An 18,956-nucleotide genomic window follows, 5' to 3' on the forward strand; every position below is an offset into this window, starting at 1 on the left:
TCTCTGACCCTACAGGATCCAGGCACAGGACCCTTTATGGGACAGGAAGAGGATCCGGGTATACACGGGGTTCTTACCTGCCAGACCTGGAGTTCTGGGGAGTGGAGCTGAGTGAGGTCACAGCATAGGAGCCGCTGACAGGGTCTGAGTCCACCTGGGAGGAGAACAGAGTAAGAGTGGCTGAGGGGGATGGTCAGGAGAAGACCTGCCCCCTCATTTGTATGCTGCATCTCTGTGCTTGGTCACAATCTACTCCTCAAGTCTCATTACCAAGAGCTGATTTCTTCCCTCATTGCATCTTTTCTTCCCTCGTACATTCTGTTAAATTGTTTTAGGTTAACGTCAGTTGGGTTTTTGCTCCAATACCTTTAAATTATTCCTGACGAATTCGTAGATGTAGACCATGATTTCAGTGAGTTACATTGAAAAATGAAGGTGTTCACATGTGATAATTGCAGACCTGAGAAATTTAAATGATGGCATCGGGCGTGGTCCATGATCTTCAGGACATCCATATTAGCCATGTGACAATCAGAATTTTTAAGACAAGGTACCATTAGGTTTTGATGGTTTGAGTGAGAACAAAGGGGAGCCCTACAATTGATTCAGTTTATCAACAGCAGAGAATCCTCCCTCACCTCTTCCAGCTCCTGGGGGTTCCTGCTTCCCTGTCTTGTGGCAGCAGATCTCCAATCTCTGCCTACGTTTTTCACGTAACCTTCTTCCCTCCATGTCTCTGTGTCCTCTCTTCTTCTTATAAAGACACCAGTCATTGAATTGAGGGCCCCCCCTAAATCCAGGATGAGTTCATCTGCGGATCTTTAATCACATCTGCAAAGACGCTGTTTCCAAATAAGGTCACTTTCTAAGGTTCTGGGTGAACTTGAATCTTTGGGAGACGTTATTCAACCGACTACATCACCTACCCTCAAGTTGAGGTTGGGAGCTGGCTCAGGCAGATCTGAACATTAACAATATTAAAGGAGTTGTTTTCACCAACAATATTGGAGTTGTTTTCCTCAAAAGTACTTGATTCAATGTAATAAACTTAAAAATCATAATTATTTGAAATCGTGATGGTGATTCTTAAATCATATGCAAGAGAAAGTTTACAAAATGAAAGAAGAATTTTTGAGAACCAACCACCAAACAAAATAAACAAGATTGAGAAAAAGGACAAAGTGACATATCAAAACATTTCCCTAGTTCCGTTAAGAAAATCAGCAAATTAACGTACTCACAGAACCAGTCTCTCCACTGAAGCAACCATTCAGTTGAACAAAACTTGACAGAATCAAGTGTTTCAGAAATCGAAAATATAATAAAAAACTTACAGCATCCAGAGGAGTGATTAATGAAGGAAAATGGGGCTGAATTTGGGTAAGAAAGCACTGTGGTGTTTTTGGTTAATGCCTACCCGCTGACATTCTCTGGTACCGCGGAGGATGTGAAGATGGGAGCCAGAATCCTTGCATGGCTCCCTCATGCCAGGAGACAAATACTAACCTGCTTCTTCAAATAGGGTGATTCTGTGACTGGGTGGTAGTGATCTGTCTTTTGGGTCCCTGAGGGACCAGCACAGAAGTTGACAGGTATTTCTCCCCCTCAGGGTGGAGGGACTTTCCAAGTGTTGTCATTGTCTGATGAAAGACTTAAAGATCTATGCTACTGGGCCAGTAGCATACTGGCCTGGGCCAATGGCTGGGGGAGGAGACAGACATAAAAATCTGGAAAGGAGGCATCTGAGGAGGAAGTTTTTTGGGGAATGAAAGCTTAGAAGGGCCACTGCATCTACCAGGGAAGCTGGAGTGCAATGTGCACGCCCAGGATTGGATGGGCGCTCAGACAAGACCTGAGAAGACCTGGGCTTGCACCTCTGGCAGATTTGTGGGCTCCATGCAGGTAGGGGGTGAAGTCTAAGGTAGAGCTACAGGGGACCAGCTGCAAACACTGGAGAAATTTTAATTTTTTCTTTTTTTAAAATGTGTTCTTTTGGATACTTGCATTTAAAGACATCTCTGTCAGTTCACTTGCTGATTGTTAAGATAACTGAAAAGAGATTTCAGTGACCACACACATCAAAAAACATAGTCTTTGTAAAAATAGTTTGAAAAGTCACTAAACAAAAGGATGACTGCAGCTCATAAAAAGTCACAACAGCAAAACCTGGAGAGCGAGGAGAATCTGATTCTCACAACAACAACACTGTAATACGGAAAATGTCCAGTTACCACTACAAAATTACAAATGATATGAAGCTACAGGAAAGTATAGCTGGTTCATATGGAATAGAAGGAAATTGACAGAAGTTTTTCCTGAGGAAGCCCAGGCATCAGACTCATGAGACAAGGACTTTAAAACAACTCTCTTATATTTGCTCAAAGGGCTAATGGAAAGTAGGGATAAAGGACCAAGGAAAATAAAGAGAATGATGTCTCAATTCAGACAGAATATCAATAAAGAGATAGAAATAGTAAAAAGAACCAAATAGAAATAATTGAGTATTACCCCTGCACTTCTCCCACCTCCAACCTTAAACAACCACGAATTTACTTGCCTGTATTTGACATTCCATGTAAATCGAATCATATAATAAGTGGTCTTCTTTGACTAGATGCTTTCACTTCGCAGGTCTTCAAGGTGCATCCATGGTCTAGCACGTGTCCTTCATATCTTTATGGCTGAAGAACATATAATATACAGAAACACGGATCACATTGTGTTTATACATTCATCAGATGATGGATATTTGGGTTGCTCTGGTCCAGCTTTTGCTGGTCCCACTCTCACCTTCAGTGGCCCAAGATCAATGTCTCCCATCACCCTTCGTATTCACTGCCATCCAGTCAGCTCAGCTCTGCTTAGGCACCAGGTCTTGTCAATGTAAACACTGGTGGAGCCCATAACAAGGGCCCTAAAAGGCAGAGGTTGGGACAGGTAGTGGCCACCTTGCTGAAGACCGCCAAGTCCAACACATGCTTTTTGGCTGCTGCAACTTTAACATAAATAATTTGAGCAGAAATTCCCAAGGTTGCTGACATAAGTGGTTTCCAGTGGTTCCTCTTAAAAAACTTAAAGTAGGGCCTCCTAGTAGAATTTGTCATCCTTCTTGGTTTCTCAGCCACTGAACCCCTATCCTATGTTTGAGGGCTTCCCTCACTTTATGATCCTGGGGGAGATAACACCAGCTTCCAGATTTAACAGCAGAAAATGCCAGACACGTCCAATTGTAGCCTTCCCACTGCAGCCAGGGCACAGTTCTGTGGATCAGACGCACCTACGCAGACTCTGCCCCAGGAGAGGGACCTACGCTCTGATGACGATGGATTTGGACAACAGGTAATAGAAGCGGCCTCAGCGGGGCTCCAGCCCGTTCCTGTCCTCCCAGAGGCTCCGTGAGCCATCACTCTAACAATCCTCTGTTGCACACAATCAAGAGCCCTGAGTGAGAGCCTGGCGCTGGTGTTGGAAGTGGGGAGACGGTCAGGAGGGGCCCACAGTTCGCATTCCAGCCTCGGTCTAGGATGGGGGCCTCTTCCCAGACCCCTGGTCAGCCGGCGTGGTCACTGCCCCCCAGCGGCTTCCCCACGGGCTGGGTCCGCGGGCTCAGCGCGGGTCAGAGGCTGCACCCCCGGGGTCAGTCCCTGCAGCGGACACCGGCGCCAGACTCCACGCGGCCATCACGTCCGGAGGATGCAGCCGCGGGGACACGCGCGTCCTCGTCGTGGGCGGAGGACACGCCGCTGTCCGGCCAGAGCGCCCCGCGCCGTGGGCAGCGGCGGGGCAGGGGGAGCGGGGAGGAGGGCAGCGGGGACCGGGTCCACGACCCTCCGTGGGGGCGCTCGGGGCGGCTCGTGCGCGTGGAAGGCTCCTGACTTTACATCCAGGTCCCCATGCAGCGCGGTCCCCTTCATCGTCGCCGGCCTCGCCTCCGCTTCCTTCTGAGGCGCCAACCGCCTGTTCTCGCTTCACCGCCCACGACCTGACAGCTCTTCCCCGCCGCCCCGGGGCTCGGCTCTCTCCGCCGCCTCTCGCCGCTTTTCGGCTGGGCTCGGCTCCTCTAACCAGGCGTCGGGCCCTTCCGCCTGGCCTCCGCTGTGTCTTCACATCTTCGGCTCTTTCCGTTTATCTTCGTCTCTCTCCGCCTGGTTTCGGCTCCCTCCGCCTGTCCCCGCCGCTCCTCGGCTCAGTGGTTCGGGTTCGTCTCTCTCCGTCTGGTTTCGGCTTTCTCCGATTTCACTGCCACAGTTCGGCTCTTTCCGTCTCTCCCCGCCAAGTCCTGGGCTTCGCTGATTGTTCAAGTTCACCCCCTATTCACTGTGCTGTCGGAGTGTCACTTTCTCTACATCCTAATAGATCAACATATTAAACAAACAGTAAGTGTTCCTAATCTGATAAATAAAAACAAGAATCTTGGTGTTTTACTTATTTTTCCTTTGGTGGGCGAAGTTGAGAATCATCTCTTATACTGAGAGCATTCTGTATTTTCTGTGAACTGTTCTTCGCCATTTGTCCATTTCTCCAACGGATTCTTGGTCTTTTTTGGTTGGTAGGAGTTCCTTAATGTTAAAAAATTAGCTTTTTGTGATGAGTTGCCAACATCCTCCTCTTTTCCTTTTTTTGTCTTTGCCTCTAGTTGTTGCTGCCATGCAGATTTTTTGAAAGGAAATCAAATGTGTTAATTTCGGTTCTTGTTTTGTTATAGTTTTAAAAGACCATCTCTTCTCTGAGATTATATATAAAATACTTATCCTTTGGTTTTTTATAGGACTTTCACAGCTTTAATCTGTACCTTTAAATCTATGATAATCCCTATTCCACAGAACAACTGGGGGTTCCAACATGATTTTTTTGTTAACAATTCGTTTTTCTTTCCTGCCTTAGCACACCACCTGCACCCACTTTATTAGGAAAAATGTTCAGGCAGGGAGATAATTTGAAAGAGTTTTGCAGTGAACAGTCACGTTATGGACAGAATTCTGTCCCCTCAACTGTCATGTGTTGAAGCCCAAATCCCTAGTACCTCTTATTGTAACTTTATTTGGAGTTTGTGACTTAAAAGAAAGTAACTGAGATAAAATAGGGCCATTAGGGTGGACCCTAATCCAATTTGACCAGTGTCCTTATAAGATGAGATTAGGACACACAGACCAAGAGACGCCAGGGGCACGCATGCACAGAGGGATGGCAATGTGAAGAGGCAGCTAGACGATGGTCATCTGGAAGCCAGGGAGAGAGGACTCAGGGGAAACCAATCCTGCAGGCACCTTGATCTTGGAATTCCAGCCTCCAGAATTATGAGAAAGCAAATTTCTGCTGTTTAAGCCACCCTGTCTGTGGTACTTTACTACGGCAGCCCTAATGAAGACAGTCCACCACCTAGATTCCATCAGTTACAATTTACTACGTTTACTTTGCCACCTCCATCCATTTATCACCCAAGAATCCATCTCTGTTTAATGCATTTTGAAGTACGTTGCAAACAACAGTAGACTTCACTCCTAAACATGTTAGCATACATAGTCATTAAAGTTCAAAATTTGGCTGAGGCTGGAAGATCTTCCCAGGTGGCTCACTGAATGGTGAGCACTTGGTGCTGGCAAGTTGGTTCCTCTCCACGTGGACCTCTCCACAGGGCTACTGGAGCATCCTCATGGCATGGTGGATGGCTTCCCCTAGAGAGGGAGCAATCTAAGAGACCAAGGAGGCAGCTTCAGTGTGGTTTGTGATGTAGCCTCAGATGTCAGACACTGTCATTTCTGCAGCACTGTATTGACCACTTGGGTTCATGACAATTCACAGCTAATCGAATGTAGGAGGGGGCTGCACAGGGCATAAACACAGGTGGAAGGTACCATTGGTGGCTATCTTGGCTGCTAGCCTACACACCCCCCTTTCCTCCAGGCCGCCTCTCCTCATAAGCCCAGAATTCCTTTTCTTCTGCTCCTGCTCACCCCTGAGAACCTGGTTTGATTGGAGCTGTTTGGGGCCTCTGGAATTCATGGCTGTGTTTGGGACAACATGGAAGGTCTCATCTTTCCCTTTACTCTTACTCCTCTCCCCTCTCTATCCTTCTCAGCCTCTCCCCCAGCTCCAGCCTTTCTTGGCTCCTAGTGACTCTTTTAGCAGTAGAGGTTATTCTGAAGGTCAGCAGGATGTGCAACAGATAAGAGGGGTTTGGTGGAGCAGGAAATGTTGGGGGAAAGTTTGCTTCCTGGGCTCCTGTCACCTTCTGTAGAAGGGGAGCTTGGGGGTTGTTGGTGGCTTGTCAGGACAACTGCTGTGTTCCTTATTCTGAGACTGGGTCCTCAACATTCCCCAGGGCAGGGGATTTTAGGTTGAACGGGGCTCTATCTATCCACTACAGTTGGGGACAGAGACATCTACGCAGCAAGAGGAAGCTGACGAGTTGCCAGCTGGGGCTCAGAATGTTCCTTGTGTTTGGGATTAGGGAGGATTCCCCACAGGGGCAGTCGTCTGTTGGGAGGGACTTGAGGGACTTGCATTGTGGTCTCCTCTCATTTGTGTTGAGTACTGCTTGCTGATGCTTCTATAGACTCTTTTGATAATGGGAAGAGAGGGAGTTTTCTGAGGATCTGTTTGACACTTACACTGGAGAACCTGGCGTGTTGCCTAGTGAGACTCTGGTCATTGCTTTTCTGGGGGGGAGACTGGGTTACTCATTGCTGGGGATACTCATATCTAGTCTTAGTAGTCAGGAGGCGAGCTGGGCTTTGTGTTGGGTGAAAATGGTGTGCTATTGGTTGGGGCTCCTTTCTTCTTGGTGTAGAGGGGGTTGTAAGTTGGTTTTTGGGGTTTCCAACATCTCTAATCTTGCAGGAATACGGGGGAGCACTTCCTGAAGCTTCCATGATTTGATGGAGCCCTCATTATTTTGGGGATAACTGGGAGGCATGAGACTGAGGTTCCTGTTGTATCTGGTGCTTGGAGACTGGAGGACCACTGCTTGTACGGGGATCCCACCTTTCAAGTGTGGGGGTGACAGGGAGGGGTCACTTCATGGAGGGCCATTGTCTCTAATTCAGGGAGAGGATTGGGTTAATTGCATGAGATTCCATGTATCTTTAGTCACGGGGCTCTGGAGGGGTCTTTATAGAACTCCTTTTTTCTAGTGTTGGGGGAGATCGGAAGTCTCACTTTCTGGGTCTGCCCTTGTCTGTATTGTTGGCATAGACTGGGTGGGTCACTGGGCTGGGGCTTCCCATTGTCTAGTGTTGAGGAGCAGCTAAGGGTGTTACTCATGGGACTGCTGTCATTTCTAGAATTAGAAGTGACTAGGGGGTGCTTGCTGGAGTCCCATAATTTCTAGTTTTGGGGGAATGGAGGTCTTGATGCTCAGACCCCAGCATTTGTGTTTGTGGATGACAGTTGTTATCTGAGGTCTGGTTGCCTCTAGTTTTGGAAGGAACAGGTGATGTCTCTCTAGGGCTTCTGTCACATCTGCTGTTGGATGCAGATTGTGAGCACCATTTGCTGGGGCTCCATAATCTCTAGTCTTGCGGGATGGAGTGAAGATTTCCTTGGAGGTGCTTCCATCATCACTATTTTTTGGGTATCAGTTCAACATGTTTTTAAAAGCATTATATTTTGAAAATGTTTAAACTTACATAAAAGATGTAAAAGTATACAGGGTTGTTTTATTCAGTCAATATTCATTATATTTACGTACATTTTCTTTCCTGCTGATGATCATTCCTAACAGTATGTGTGTTTGTGTGGAATTCTTTTCCTTCAGCCTGAAAATTCTCTTTAGAGTTTCTTGAATTTCAGTTCTGCTGCTGTTTAATTGTTCTAGCTTGTTTTTTTTAAACCCCATTTGAAAAATATCTTTAATTTGTCTGCATTTTTGAAGAATATTTTTCTTAAGTCAGAGAATTTTAAATTGGCAGCTTTTTCTCCCCTCCCATTCAACCCTTATCTGTCAGATGTCGTTCATGTCTTCTGCTTCCAAAGTTTCTTTTGAAAAGTTTCCAGACTTACTATTGCTCTTTTGAAAGAAACGTGTCCTTTTTCTTTGGTTGCTGTAAAGATTTCTAGTTTGTCTTTCTTTTTCTACAGTTGTCCATGTTTCTTTCCTTTTATTCATCGTTGTTTTGAAGTCCTTGTCTGCTAACTCCGGTATCTGGATTGTCTCTGGGTCTGCTTCTACTGATTTATATATTCATAATTGAGAGCATTTTCCTGCTGCTCTGCATGTCTATTAATCTTTTATTGTGTGCTGGATCTTGTGAACAATACCTTGTAGAAGGTCTTAATCATGTTGCCTTCCTCTAAAGATTAGGTTTGTAGTACGAATGGATCACCCTGAGCCTCTGAAGGCTACGTTTTAGACCCTAAAAGGACATATATATTTCAGTTTTGCACTGACTCCCAAGATGTAGTCCTTACTCTTAGTGTGTGTCACTGACTCTCAGGCTGTGACATTTCTAGGGTCATAATTGAAAGCTAGGACTTGTTTTTCTTTTATCAAGGTCGTTCCACTCCAGATGAATCCAAAAGCCAACCTCCCACTCCTGGCATGTGTGATCTCCGAAATTTCTGCACAATATTCAGTTTTCAGTGGCTTTTCTCTTCTAAGTCTCCTAGATTCATTCCCTGCACGTGCACAAGTTAGGTGTTATTAAAGGACCTGAAGGGGGATTTTTAGTCGGATTTTGGGGGTTTCCTTTTGTGAATCTTTATTTTACACTAGAATATCCTTCAGAGATATTTCATGGTCAGGTTGTATTTCCTCTACCGTAGCCCTGGAATCCAGTAGTCCTCAAGAGAGCCCTGGTTCCTTCCTTTTTCTTTAGAATAGTATCTTAGTAACCAATTTCTGGGTGGTTGATAGGTATTCTCATTATTACTGGTGTGTCGTTCTTCTAGGCCTTCTGAGCTGTCAGGCCTTGGAAAGATATGAATCTATACTGTCCTCTACATACACACATTAACTATCTGTCTCTCTATCTATCTATCTATGTATCTATCTATCTATCCATCCATCCGTGAAAAGCATGAATTGATAATGGTAGCTCTTATTCCAATCCAATGCCTCAGTTGGATTGGAATAAGAGCCAGCCTTCTCTCTTTTCTTGTTTATAACATCTTTCTTTGACTGTGATACACTGGCTCTCATCATCTACAATATATTTACTTAGTTGTTCATGTCTAGTGTATGCATAAATTAGTTTCAGAATTGCTAACCAATACCCTTCTGAGAAACATTTTTTATGAACTAGACTACAGGATTTCTGATCAGTTCTTTTGATCCAGGCTTACAGGATCTGGTAAAACATAAGTTTCCAAAGTAATTTTGGTTTCCTTTTCATAACCTTCATTGTGGCTATGTTATTCATTTGCAATACATTTAGATTCATTTGTTATAGTTTGTTTTCCATTTTATGTTCCCTTCACTACCTGGTGGATTGATTTTTTTAACCTACAGTAATATCCACTCTGGGATGTACTGTTCTATGGGTCTTGGCAAATGCATAGAGTTGTGTATCCATCAACACAGTCATGATCTAACATGATACACACATGAACAGTCTTGATAGGGCAATTCCATCACTCCCAAGTTCCTTTGTGCTGTCCCTTTGTAGTCATCACCCTCTCTTACTCTTTGCCCTGGAAACCATTGATTTCTTGTCCTTCCCTACAGTTTTGCCTTTCCCCAAATGGCATACAATGGAATCTACAATAAATGGCTTTTCATCTCTGGCTTCTTTCACTTAGGAAAATGAATCTGATTTTAGTGGAGGCATATGTTACACATAGCACAATGCATAGATCTTAGGTGTAGAACTGAATGCATTTTGACAAATGCATACACCTATGTAACCTATACTCCTGTCAAGATATAGAACGTTCTCCTCACCCCATAAAGTTCCTCCATGTCCCTTCTCAGTCAATCCTTGCTCCTGCCTCACCCCTTCTCCACAATCTGAGGTTAGATGCAACCACTGTTCTGATTACTTTTCCTACCACAGATTATTTTTTGACTGTTCTTGGAATTCATACAAATAGAATCATACAATATTTACTCTTTGTTGTGTGTGGCTCATTTTGCTCAGTATAATCCTGCAATGGATTTTAATTAATTCACAATAAAAGATGAAATATATAATGTTTCCTGTATACTGGGTGTCTCATAAATGTTTTACATATATTAGCTGATTGAATCCTTAATACAAGTCTGTGAAGTAGTCAATCTCATTGTTCTCATTATACAGATGAAGAAACTTTGGCATAAAAAGTTTGTTACTTGCTTGAGGTAACCATCTCTAAAGAAGAGAACTGAGATTAGGCAGAAGACATTGAACTGTGATAAGTTAAAAATGGAGACCACAGTTGATCCCAATGGGAGCACTGGAGCTGAGGTGGCCCTTCTGGGGTCTCTCAAATTGAGGCAAAGGAATTGGGCCTTTGTATCCGCCCCCCTCTCCCCATGAACCGGTGATTGGAAGTGGGCTGCTATTGGGAGTGGTCACAATCTTAGGTGTGGCACTTTCCTTTGGCCCAAGGAAATCCCCAGAGAGGTTGGCAGTATGAGCCCTTAGAATAATTTCTGCAGCTACAAGAGCGAGTGACTTAGTCCTGAAATAAGAATCTAGAAAATATACCACTGTCTCCATTATGGTCCACCACTTATGCCACTCAGATGCACTTGTTTCTTACAGTCAGTGTACTAGGATTCTGATTGGTCTTCTTGACCGGGGAAACTTAGAACAGGAAGATCAGTGGGACAAATTACAGACAGCTCTTGACTGCACCTTTTATTCATGCTACAATTGATACTTACAATCCCACTTCTCCTACTGTCCCATTTAGATTCCCCTCACCCTTGACAAGCACTTCTGGTGGTCTGGGTGGCTTACCTGGAGAGAGGATCCAGTTCCTCATCCCTGAGTCATCTGAACACCTGATCACCACACCCTTCACAGGATACAGCTGCTACACTTAATTATTGGGGAAAGAATATCAAAAGACAGCCCAATGGATTACTTGAAGGCCAAATGTCTTCTTTGCCCTCACTGTATAACAGAAGCCCCTTGTCCTCTGGATGAGTTACTTGTGCCAGAGGCCATAGTGACTTCTTTCATTCTGTTTGCCTCATAAGCAGTAGTAAAGTTCAATGGGACTCTGACTTTGTCTCCTGGTAGAAGTGTCCACCTCTGGGAACCAGGACCTGTTGGTTAATTATTGTTTGCAATTCTTCCCAAGAACCCCATAACCCATCTTACATGAAGAACACCTGCAATGGCAACTATTTTAGACTACACATGAGAGTATCAATGCTTGGATTGCACCTAGGACAGTACAGTAGCTGATGGGATTCCTGGGCAGGGATATGAACTTTCCACCCAGGTGATTGACAAGAGTACATTCTCAGGCAAAAAAGGGCTGCACAGTTCAGAATATCTTCCATTTGCCCCAGTAGATCCCCCTTCTCTATCTTGCTTCACCCAGGAAGGTTAGTGAAGATGAACTACGTCAGCGGGCTTTCTTGCCTTATGGCTTTTGGCTGGGTTTGGTCAATGGGGAGCCTAGACATGAAATCAGAAGGATGAAAGAGAGTGACATCTAGTCCTGGCAATTTCTTGCAGGAGAACCTAGGGCTGGATTCTACCCCTGACCTCCTTTCAGCTCCTGGAATGCATTTCCCTCATCTCTTGTTTCTAGAATTCGATAATTTTTCACTATCATTACCCCTTCAGGCTTAAGAGTTTTGGTAGAGCCCTGCACTTACCATCTCACTGGGTACCAACCACCTTTTGTGGTGTTCTTACATCCTGTCTGCAACTCCGAGAAGCCCCTTTATGAAAACTCTACTTGAATCATCCTAGTCTCAGTGTGTCCTCTGTTTCCTGCTGAGACTCCAACTGATATGCCAACTCATTGATAGCAGAAGGAAAAGACCTAATAGTGAACCATAAAACCCAACAACATCAGGACCGACCAAGTCTCTGACCACATCACCTTCTACCCCTCCATCACTGTCTCCAACTTGATCTACTCCAGTCACACTAGCCTGTCTTCCAGACCTTTGCATGAATATATTGCTTTAGTCACACAAATTCGTATGACTCACTATCCCAACTTGTTATGCTATCTGTTCAAGTGCTCCTTAACTAAGAGTTTATCCCTTCCTATTCTATGTAAATTAGCAAGATCTCAATCCCTCTTAACTATCTTAAAATGCTTTCTACATTTTCTATATGACACTTATAATAACATGTTTTCTTGATTTTTCTATAGTCTGTCCTTCCCCTATTAGAACCTAAGTGCTCCAATGGCAAAAGTGGAGTTTCATTCATTGCTACAGACACCAGTGTCTCCAAAAGTGCTTGGCATATAGAATGTACTCAAGGAATATGCTGGTGGTTAAGAGTGTCTACTGTCTGGGCTCAAATTCAGGCTCTACCATTTTCTAGCCAAAGAGCTCAGGCAAGTAACATGCCAGTTTTCTCACATCTGAAGTGGGAATCATACTACTGCACACTTCTTAAGTTTATATTTAATATTCTGTAAGTTAATATTCATAAAGTGTTTAGAAGCGTGCCTGGTCTATCAGAAGAAATGTTTGATCATTTATTAATGTAGTGAAATACTTCGCTATGAAAAAATAAGACCCCTTCATGAAAAGGAACAATTCACAAGAAAAGACCTAATCCTGTATATACTTATTTACATTACACCCAAATATATAACGAAAAAATGACAGAATAACAAATAAAAATCTGTTTATCTATAACTGTAGTAGAAGACTTCAGTACACCTCTATCACTAAATAAGTTTGAGAAAATAATCTGAATGTAATACTATATTCAAAAACAAAATTAGCTTGAGTTCATGAGAAAGTAGTGTCCTAAGGCTAGAGCAGTCAGCCGGGTCAAATGATGCTGCGTGGTGAAGTAAAAAAAGAGTAAAGAATGACCACTGGATTGGGCCTCGTAGAAGCTGCTGATGTTCTTGACGAGAACAGATTGAGTGACATACGTGGACAGACCTGATTGAAGTGAGTTGAAAAGAATGGGAATTGAGGAAGAGGAATATTTGAATACTAACAACACTTGCAAATGTTTGCCTTGAAGATTAGCAGAGAAATGGCAAAAGAGTTGTTGAGACAGACTTTGGGTTTAGGAGAGACAGACTTTAAATGGAATGTACTGGAACATGTAGTAACTAAGTGCTGGAGTCCTAGCACAGGACATAGGTCTAAGGAAGAGGTTAGGTGTAAATATATGTGAATTTAGACTTCATTTCATGGGAAACTGATATGAACTGGATAATGGATATCCATTTCCTGAACTGTGCATGAGACCAGTTCTTCAGACATTGGTCAAATAGACCTAAGGGTGAGGTTGGCGATATAGACTGTAAGTACCATTGAGGCTTACCCAAGGCATGGTCAATGACCTCATCCTTGGGTATCACAGGAATCATGCTGGGCTGGTTTTGCCGATTGCAATACCAGCCCTTTCTGATGTTGTGTTTTGATGGATGCAACACCACTCAGTCAATTGCAAGAAACAGAATGTTTGCCTGGGAAAGAAAAAATCCAATCTCGGGATGGGGTAGTTCCCAGAGCCTTGCTGACTCCCATCCCTGATGAAATCTCTGGCACCTTCAGTGGAAGATGTTGCCCAAACGTATTTTTCACCTTTGTCTTTACCAGGGCACAGCGTGCCAGGTGCAGAGCCCCAGGGCAGGGAGGACCCCAGAGCTCCTTACTGAGAGCAGTGAGCAGTTAGGCCTGGACTGGGGGAGTGACAGAAAGAGGACACCGGAAGCAACTCTGACCCACAGTGACATTGAGGGAAGATCTGAGCCAGTATATATTGCTCTTGAAAATGCCCTAGTTCTGATTAATAACAAATCTTCTTTCCATGGTCTTGAATGGCAGAGCACTTTTAGACACGTGTACCATGCACAGGAGTAAAATTTCCCTGCAGAAGGCTACACTGCAGGTCTGTTTCCATCTCTGCTCCCTCAGTCACCACTGACTAGAGGCCTTGCCTCAAACTGTTAAGTCAGCTGAGATGTTCTTTCTGCTTCTTCTGCCCCTCCTTGGGAAATTTCCACATTCCATGTGCCTGATGAGTTATTCGAGCGGCTTTGATTACATAAGGCCCAGTGTCTACAAGGAAGGGAACTTGGTGGTCAGTGGGTTTTCCCCCTTCTATACATTGACCCAGGATTCAGAAATGCAATGGAAATTTCTTTGTGACTTGTCCAAGCAAAGATGTCACATTTTGCGTGTAAGTTCCTGTGTGTGTGTGAATCCCTCTGACAGTTATGAAAGTTGAATATAAAAGCTGTGTTGAGATTCTCCCGTAAACTATGAATCATCAGCTCCTTTCTTTTCCTTCAATAATTATTTGTGGCTTCCTTTCTTTTTCCCTTCTGGAATATTTTCCTTCCAAACAGAAGACAGAAATAAGCATCTTTTATTTTCCCCTGCCTTGGAATAATCTCCATTAGTGATTATTTTCTGAAAGCCTAAAGGATGCAAATTGTAGGGAAAAAACACCAAGATCCTACTGCAGTGATCCACAAGCCACCCTGCTCCTGACCCATATTGTGGGAGGGGAGGGAATCTTTGGGCAAACCATACCTTGGCTAGAAGTTAGTACTAAGAGAAAGTCTCATCATAATGTATAGATTATTCAAAAACGAACTACTTATTGAGATGATATTTATTTTTCTTCAAAATGCATTTACTCAGTATCCTTTATGGTCTAAAATAATTTGGTGTATTCTCTGAAAAAGATGTTTTTTTTTTCCAGTTTTATTGAGATATTATTGATGCTCATCACTGTATAAATTTAAGGTGTACTGCATAATGGTTTGACTTATATATTTGGTAAAATGATTACCACAATAAATTTAGTTAGCATCTATCATCTCATATAAATATAATAAAACAGAAAAAGCAAAAAAAGAAAAGAATATTTTTTTCCTCTTGATGAGAACTCAGGATTTAGTATCTTAACATTCATATGTATCATACAGCGGTGTTAACTATAGTCGTGTTGTACATTTGATCCCTAGTACTGGATCAAAGATCAAGTGTTTAACATATATATACATATATATATATATAATGGAATTTTCTAGATCTTTTTATTAATTGCTAGCCTAATGATACTGTGGTCAGAGAATGCATTGTGTATAATTTCAATGTTCAAAGGCTTACTTGATGGCCCAGTGTCTGGTCAAATGTATGTATATTCTTTGGGGTTCATAATATACCAGCCTTATTTACATTTATATGTAAATATCTGTTAAGCTTAAGTCTTCCATAACTTTGCATATTTTTTTTGTCTTTAATTTGACCATTTCTAAGAGGATATGTTAAATCTCCAAATCTGGTTGTTCATATATGTACTTATGCACATGGGTCTATAAATAATAGCTTTTTTTCACTTTGGGGGGATATATATAATGACTGTTAGTACTCAATCTTCTCTTCCTTTCACCACATATAGTCACCACATATGTCACATATGACATATGGTCACCACCTTTGATATTTCACATGATTTTTGCTTTGAACTCGGATTTTATCAGATATTAACAAGGATACCCATGCTTTCTTTTGGTTCATATTTAAATGGAATATCATTTCTACCTATTTTAACCTCTTCTGTGTTTTGCTTCAAGTATTGGAAAGCATGTAGTTGGGTCCTGTGGTAGGTGGAATGTGCCCCCACAGGTGACCAATTCCTAATCCTTCGAATCTGTGAATATGTTACCTCACATAGAAAGGAGACTTTGCAAGTGTGAAGAAGTCAAGGATCTTGAGATGAGGAGATAATCCTGAATTATCTGGATGTGTCCAATATAATCACAAGGGTCCTTACAAGTGAAAGAATAAGTCAAGAGTCAGAGTCAGAGAAGGAGTTATGACAATGGAAACAGAGATTGAAGTGATATGAGGCTGTTACCTAGGAATGTGAGCAGCCTCTAGAAGCTAGAAAATGCAAGGAAATGGACTCTTCTCTAGAGCCTCCAGAAGGAATGCATTCCTGCTGACACCTGTATTTTAGCCAGTGAGACTCATTTTAGATTTCTCTCCTCCCAAAGTATAAGATAATAAATTTTGTGTTATTTTAGGCCTCTAAATCTGTGGTAGTTTCTCAGAGTAGCAATAGGAAATGAATACAAGTCTTATTTGTAATCCAATCTGAGTGTTTCTGTGTGACTCAGAATTACAGCATCCCAACATTTTGGTTTTTAAAGCTGTATTCACCAATGAAAATAATATTTTAATGTTAGAGCACCAAAAGCCTATGTTCTGCTGTGCAATCTTCTGGAATTGCATGTTGTACCTTGTCAATTAAATTGTTTGAAAATTAACGTTAGACTGAACTTAGATGTGTAAGAGAGGAATCAACCCAAAGATAAGCTGTAAAGCCCACTGCTTATGATGGTTTTCTAATCTGTAAAGAAATAGATGAAAAGCTGCAAGTTTACACTGCTCCTCGGACTCTGAATTGTTTTTACTCTTTTAGAAAAACATAGAGTCATAAATTGCTTCTTCCTCTTTATTTTCTCCCTAAGACTATCTCCTTATTTATTATGGTGCAATTTCCCTGCTTCTGGTAGTATGTGTTTCCTAAGTCTGTGAGGCAGGCAGTTTTAGAAAGGTATATTGCAAAAGTTTTGATGATACCATTCTGTACTCGACTTGCCCTTCCTTCAAGTTTTTCTTATGCACTTCCCTGTCCTACCTAGTTTCTTTAATGGATTATAAACTTTTGCTTCATCTCACTATACCTGCACATGCCCATGACCAACCTCATGTTGGTGCCACTGTATGAAATAGTGTTTGACTTGTAAACAAATATGCAAATGGGTTCTTTCCCCTTAAGCATCCTTTGCGCCTCTTCTTTCCACTAATTCATTTTAGGATATTGATCTATCTCTTTTGAGTCCAGAGTTGTAGGGCTTGATCTTCCAAGGCTTTGGGAACATCTTGTGCGTGTGCTCCAGATTCCAAAGTCATGAAGAGACAGCCATTGCTCTGGAATGAACAAGTTGCTTAAGTCAAAATGCCACCCTTTACTCTTTTTTTCCCCCACATGAGTTATGCCTGAAGTGCATGACTTGATCTTTATTTTTAATACTATGGCCTTGGTACAGGTTGAACTTCAAAAACTATCATTATGTCCTGGTCTTTGTTTTTGCCATCGAGGAGATCAACAGGAGCCCCCAGCTGCTCCCCACCCTGTCTCTGGGTTTCCATGTCTACAATTCCTTCCACAGTGATGTCAGCACCTTGGTGAGCACCCTGAGGTGGTTATCAGGATGGGGTCAGATGATCCCTAATTACACCTGCCAGGCACAGAACAAGAATGTGGCTGTCACTGCAGGAACCACACCAGCATTCTCTGCCCACATTGGGACACTGTTGGAGCTCTACAAAATACCACAGGTATGAGCATGGTGGAGGGATGGATCTGGAGGGACTGAAGTTTTCCTCCTTGGTGAAATTCTGTGGCCACTCATGTGGAAAAGAAGAAAGTGGTTTTGCATGTCTCCCTAATAGGAAAAAACCTACCACAGATAGTTCTTGAAATGGTGGATTCATTATTTTGGTGTGTGAATCTGAGAGAGGGATGAAGTAGCCAGAGGCTAGCGTCACTGTCTAAAGCAGACCACAGGAGCTTCTGGAAGTGTGGTTGCCCAAATTCTCTCAAAGGAGTGGAAGCTAGATATTCTGAAATAATCATACCCTAGTTATTTATCGAATAGTTAATAAAATTTTATATGTAAACATGTACTTAAAACCACTTTACACTCTTCAAATGCTTTACAAATAGTCACAAATTTAATCCTAATATAAGACAATGAATAGGTAACGTTATTATGGGAATTTTTAGAGATATAGAAACTAAGATGGATAGAGGTTATTTAACCTTCTCAAGTGCATTAAGCTAGTCACATTAGAGTCAGGATTTGAACCCAGGCAGTCTGGCTTCAAAGCCAAGCTTCCCCTCAATCACTTCTACCATCAGATAATATTGCTTCATACTCACAGTGTTAGCACCAAGAATGTAAGTTTAGCTAACTGATCATATGAATTTTGTTGAAATTCTGTTGATTTTTCTTCCAGAGAACTCAATATGGAACACTTTTTCTCTTTTGATTCAGACAACCTATGGAGATTTTGATCCTGTACTGAAAGGTAAAGACTAGTTTTCCTCTCTCTATCAGATAGCTCACAAGGACACATCTCTAGTCTTCAGAATGGTCTCATTGTTGACACATTTTGGCTGGACCTGGGTAGGAATCTTAGTATCAGTTGATAAAAAAGGTGAGCAGTTCCTCTGGGAACTTAGAAGAGAGATGACTATGAACGGTGCCTGCCTGTGACTAAGATACCTGTGAGCAAGAGGACGTACACTTCAAAAGATTGGACATGCATAGCCAGAAGCACAGACTCATCAGCCAACGTGTTTATCATTTATGGTGACACAAGTAGATTAATAAATGTGAGCATTGCAGGAAACCATTATTTAACCACTCAGAAGGTGTGGATCACTACACCACAGTGGGATGCTTCTTTTATTCCACGTCACCACTTTTTCGATACCTACCGTGGGAGTCTTTCCTTTGCACACCAGAACTTTGAGATATCTGGATTTAAACACTCTCTATGGACAGTTAGCCCCTCTAAATACCAAGAAGACTTTTTCTTTACCAAATGATGCCTTGAGCATTTCAACTGCTCATTTGCAGGAACTGAATGTGGAAATTTTTGGAGTGTCCATTCAATGCCTCCCTGGAGTCTCTGCCAAAGGAAACATTAGACACGACTCTGTCTGGATCCAGCTACTACATCTATGATGCTGTGGATGTGGTGGCCTGAGCCCTCCATGAAATACTTTTTATAAAAGCAGAACAGGGGTCCATAATGGATGCAGGCCAGCTCATGTTTTTCCCTT

At 42.6% G+C, this 18,956-nt stretch overlaps 1 long non-coding RNA gene across 1 annotated transcript; it reads left to right on the forward strand.

The window, feature by feature from the left end:
* The first annotated feature begins 17,096 nt into the window (after window positions 1-17,096).
* On the forward strand, window positions 17,097-18,955 carry LOC131402919 (uncharacterized). The gene is made up of 3 exons (XR_009219071.1): window positions 17,097-17,443; window positions 18,125-18,196; window positions 18,751-18,955. It is a non-coding gene; the product is annotated as an uncharacterized LOC131402919 (long non-coding RNA).
* The last annotated feature ends 1 nt before the right edge of the window (window position 18,956 follows it).

Source organism: Diceros bicornis, unplaced genomic scaffold (genome assembly GCF_020826845.1).
Source record: "Diceros bicornis minor isolate mBicDic1 unplaced genomic scaffold, mDicBic1.mat.cur scaffold_357_ctg1, whole genome shotgun sequence".
Lineage (NCBI taxonomy): Eukaryota > Metazoa > Chordata > Mammalia > Perissodactyla > Rhinocerotidae > Diceros > Diceros bicornis.